Source organism: Elephantulus edwardii, unplaced genomic scaffold (assembly GCF_000299155.1).
Source record: "Elephantulus edwardii isolate Elephantulus edwardi_28Jun2011 unplaced genomic scaffold, EleEdw1.0 scaffold00004, whole genome shotgun sequence".
Taxonomy (NCBI): Eukaryota; Metazoa; Chordata; class Mammalia; order Macroscelidea; family Macroscelididae; genus Elephantulus; species Elephantulus edwardii.
Genome location: NW_006399754.1, coordinates 435,136 through 440,473, shown reverse-complemented (window position 1 = coordinate 440,473; position 5,338 = coordinate 435,136). Strand labels below are relative to the sequence as shown.

The window sequence follows — 5,338 nt, the reverse complement described above, 5'->3', positions numbered from 1 at the left end:
GAATGTGACAGAACAAAAACGTCTGATATTTATAGATATTCCTGTGGTGCCACACCAGAGACAGACAGGAAAATGTGAGGTTGTATACACTCAGAACTAGAATGAGCTAGATCAGGAGTGGGTTGGAGAGGGTAAGGCTTGAAAGGGAGCTTCCCTTTTGGTTTTTAACTCTATGCTTAAAATAAAACAACCAACAAACTAAACCCCACTATATACTTTTGAATCGTTCCAGTTTTATTTTATAGTGAATATATACATTTAATTTTTTTAAGAGTTAGAGTGTATTAGTGGGCAGGGCTAGGCATAACAGGCTGTGAGTCCAGAACAGATTCAGGGGTATTCAGCTTCCCCCTAGCTGGCTTCCTCTTCATGGTGCTGACTGACTTCCTGATCCAACAGAGTAGTCACCTGTGTGAGCTGCTGTTGAAGCTGGGAGTTGGTCTGTGACATGAGGAAGCCAAGTCTTCCAGCCAGCTAGGCTAGGAAGCTTGGAGGAGTTGATGAAGCCCTACTTGCTGAGGACAGCATCCTCAATACAGCCAACTATAGCAGAAAGAAAGGCATCCTCTTCAGGATTGGTACCCTCTCCCTGACCTTGAGCTCTTCATTGGCCAACAGTATGTTGTGCCTCACAAAAAGAGGTAGCAGGTTTCAGTCCTTGAGCCCTTCCAGAAAGGGCTTCATGGCCTGTTTGGGAATGACCTTCACCTAGATCTTCTGTTTCTGCAGCCTGTGCCTTAAATGGGGCTTGTCCTTTGCACTTAGAGCTACATTCTTGCTGACAACTATCCTTCAGTTGTCTTGGAAAACAGCTGCTATTTCCTGCAGGAGGAGCTGGATGAGACCTGTCTCCTCCTAGGAAGGCCTAAGGGAACTTGGCAGATATTTTGAGTTGATGGCTGGTTTTGGGGGGTACATGCTCAAAGCCATAAGCTTCTGCTATTCAAAGTACAACACATGGTGGTGGCAGGTAACAGCCTTGGATCCATGGTGTACAGTCTGGAAGGTGGGGAGCCAGCACACCTGGGGCAGGAGACACCCCCCACCCCTTGCAGCATCCCAACCATGGCCACAGCCATCGCTGCTGAAGGAATGGATGGAAGCCCTATGTATTCAATTTTAAAGTGAATTCTTGTACTAGAAAAAGGAATTCCAAGGTGTCATTTATCTCATTCAAGTTAAGGACTATGCTTTCTAAGACTACTTGTTCAGACAAGATTATTGCAATAATTCCAGGTTTTTATACTTGAGTTATATGACAGTTTAAGTGGTATCAGTTTCTGGTATGTATCTAATTCTATCTATTCTATATCTATCTATCTATCTATCTATCTATCTATCTATCTATCTATCTATCTATCATCTATCTATCATCTAATCTATCATCTATCCATTCAGGCATTCAGCCATCCTTGGGCTGTTACATAATGGAATGTCTCTGAAAAGCTTCCTTTCTCCTCTTTTGAGCCCCTTCCACTTCCTTTTAATACTGTAGATATTTGGGTTGTATTTACATGTGTGAGGAATAATTTGCCTGGGAGATTTGCTCTGAAATAAAACAGCCTCTAGTTCTCCTGGATATTTATGCTTCTCAGCTCTCACCACTTCCTGCTGAGAAGGAATCATTTGCCTCATGAAGGGAATTTTGCTATAACCTCACTCTCGTGGAGAGTTGACTCTCCTGTTGGATGGAATAGCTTATTAGTAGTAAAAAGTTCACAGTTGGTGTGGCCTTGGCTCCTATGGGGGAAGAGACTTAAGAGAGTCCAGTGTGATTCCCAGAGTCCCTGTATCACAACAGAGGCTTGAGGGGGACAGACTAGAAGTCAGCTTTTCTGGCTTGTTCTGCTTCCTGCCACTGAGAAGTCAGCCCCTTGCTTCATTTGCAAAACTGAACAATGTGGGCTTTGGAGAAACAGGATAATAGGAAGTGATATTAGAATACCTTATCTGTGCAGAGGGAGCTTTGGAGGCCTGCTGGGAAAGGAGTTATACCGCCAATTCAAAGGTTTACCATTTGAATCCACCAGCTGCTGAGAGGGAGAAAAAAACATCCTCTCTGATTTGATCTATTGTTGTTGTTATTGTTTACCATAGAGTTGGAACCAAACCATAGCTGACTTTCCTGTGGGTTTTCAGAGGCAGTTAATTTCATGGGAGGAGATAGCTCCTCCTTCCCGGCAAAGAAGGTAGTAGCCTTTGAAACCATTTCTTTTGGGATTGCAGCACAGCTTCTTGCATTGATTTGATCTATAGCCTCTGAAATCCCCTTGGAGGGTCACCTGTGAGTTGACTCTGACTCAATGACACATGACAACAATAACAACTTCTAAAAAAAAATAACTTCTACATAACAATTTGAAATATCTATTTTTTGGGAGGTGTTGTTAAAAATAATACACAATTCAGAAAACTCAAATGGATAAAGAAATAGTCCTCTTAATTTTATTGTCAAGAAATAATACATTTGGCATTTAAAAATAATTTTATTGAATATTTATTGTGTTGTTGTTACATCTGTCAAGTTGCTTGCAGTTCATAGTGATCCTATGCACAATAGCTCTGAACTCTGCTCTGTTCTGAGCCAGTCTCACTGTCTCTGACACACCTATCCCCATTACCCCAGTTATTGTGTCAGTCCATCTAATCCAGGGTTTTTCTCCCCTGTGCTGTCCCTCTACCCTTCCAAGCATGGTGTCCTTCTTCAAGGATAGGTCCGTCCTGACCACTTACACAAAGTATGTAAGACAGAGCTTCAAAATCCTAACCTCCAAGGAGGAAGTTCATTTTACCCTCTCCAAGACAGACCTGTTTGTTCTCTTGGTGGTCCATGGTATATTCAAGACTCTTCTCCAGCACCACAACTCAAAAGTATTATTTCTTTTGACATCCTTAATCATTGTCCAGCTCTCTGATCCATAGCACATAATTGTGAAAACCTTAGCCTGGATCAGGTGCACCTTAATTTTAGACTGGAATCCTTGCTCTTAAGCATCCTGGAGAGGTCCCTGAAAGCAGATTTTCCTAATGCAATTTGTCTTTTGATTTTCTGACTGATGGTGGCAAGAGTGTTAATTGTGGAGCCGAGCAAGCTGAAATTGTTAACAATCTCAATCTCGTCTCCATCTGGCCCAGTGTTGAGAAACTTTGTTTACTTGATGTTGAGCTTCAATCTATATTACAGACTACAGTCCTTGACCCTCTGTAGCAAAGGCTTCAGGCCCTCTTCAGTTTCAAAAGTTAAGATTGTGGCATCTGCATAACACAGGTTGTTGACAAGTATTCCTCCAGTCCTGATGCCACACTCCTCCTCATGAAGTCCAGCCTTTTGAATGATCTGTACTGCACACAGATTGAAAAGGTATCTAGACAAGACACATCCCTGATGCACTCCTTTTCTGATTTTGAACCATTCAGGATTTCCTTGTTCTGTTCTGATGACTTCCTCCTTACAGATTTCACATGAGCACAATCAAGTGTTTCTGGTATTCTCATTCTTCTCAAGATTAGGCACAATTTGCTGTGATCCACACAGTTAAGTACCACTGCATAGCCAATGTAATACATAGAGACATTACTCTTATACTCTCTGCTTTTGGCCAAGATTCATCTGACATTGAAAATGATGTCCCTAGTGCCATTGGCTCTTCTAAACCCAGCTTGTATTTCTGGTAGGTCTCTGTCGTTATACTGTTTCAGGTGCTTTTGGGTAATCTTCAGTAGGATTTTGCTTGCTTTTGATATTAGTGACATTGTTCAATATTTCTACACTCTGTTGGAACAGAGTCAGAGTGGAACCAAATCACAGGCACTAAATTGGGGAGGGGACCTACACTTAATTGATTACTTTTGTAATGATAAATTTATTCCAGCTGCTATTCTGGATAAAGTGCTTGTCCACCTGATATGCTCTATGCTGAACATCTAAATTAGGGCAGATAAGGGAGAAGGATTCACCACCCATTTCTGAAACCGCAGACCTTTGAAAATTCTATGCAGGACAGTACACATTTAGACTAGCAGGCGTGACACTGAGTGAGGCTGAGCCCTCTGGTTGACAAACACAAAGGAAGAGGAACAGTTGCAAGCAGATTCTAGTTTATTGGAATGTGGAATGTGAGAAACAAGTATGTTAGTAAATTGGATATTGTTAAGAGAGAGATGGAATTCATCCTTATACACATACACAAATATATACCAAACACAGACCTGCAGCTGTTGAGCTGGTTCTCATTCAAATCAATACCAGGTCTTACAGAGAAGAGATCAGCTCCAGGGGATTTTTTGTTGTTGTTGTTGTTTTTTAAATAATTTTACAGAAATAGCCAGACCTTTCTTTTGGGGTGGGGGTCTTGAATTGCCAAAGTTTACATTAGTGTAAAATGTATCATCCTGCCTCATGTAGACATATATACTCAGACACGTGTGTTATGCGTGTTTGGGTGTGTTGATATAGGCCATCAAGTAGATTCTAATTCACAACAGCCTTTACAGCAGAGTAACACTGATGCGTAGTGCCCTAGATTTTTTTTTTCATTAAATTTTATTAGTTTTAATGAACATTTACAGAGATTTTGGGTTTTCATTCATTCATTGTTGCACTGTTTTCTCCACCCTCATCCCCAGTTCGTTCTTCTTTTCGCCCCCCGCCCCCCATGTCTGTTTCAATTGTCCAATTGCCACAGTGCTTGTCAAAGCCAGTTCTGATGTAGGGTATACACGTGAGGCCGTGTTTGAATCCACCATGTTCAGCAGGAGGAAGCTGTGGCAGTCTGCCTCTGTGAATGCTGTACAGCCCTGCGAGCCCGAAGGGGTAACCCTACTCTGTCCTTTTGGAATTGAGTTGGTCCCAATGCAATGGCCATGGGAAGTCTTTACCAGAGCAGCCTCCGAATGTTTGTTCCTCATTGTGACTGTGGCTTCAAACTACCCTTTCTGCTGTGTGCTTACTCCTAGGGCTCCTTAAGTAACCAAAGAAATAACCAAATTAATATCAGGTTGTATTCCTAACCTGGTCTTTTAGCCTGCTGAGAGCCGTCTATTCACATTCACCGCTTCTCCTCAGGAAAAAGATGGACAATCTCCACCTTAGTTCTCACAAAGAGTCAACTGTGACTCACTTCCTACTTGACAACCTTGAGAGTTTTCACTTACATATGTGAAAAACTTTCCTGTAGCATTCATTATTCTGCGAAAATATATAATTTTCCCCTCAAAAAACAGCTTAATATTAAGGCTATATTTTAATGGCTACATATAATTTAATGGCTATATATAATAGCCATATATATATATGTGTGTGTGTGTATGTATATATATACACATATATATATATATA

At 41.3% G+C, this 5,338-nt stretch overlaps 1 pseudogene; it reads right to left on the bottom strand.

Moving 5' to 3' along the window:
* Positions 1-367: 367 nt before the first annotated feature.
* Positions 368-1,079, bottom strand: LOC102843574 (annotated as a pseudogene).
* Positions 1,080-5,338: the final 4,259 nt, after the last annotated feature.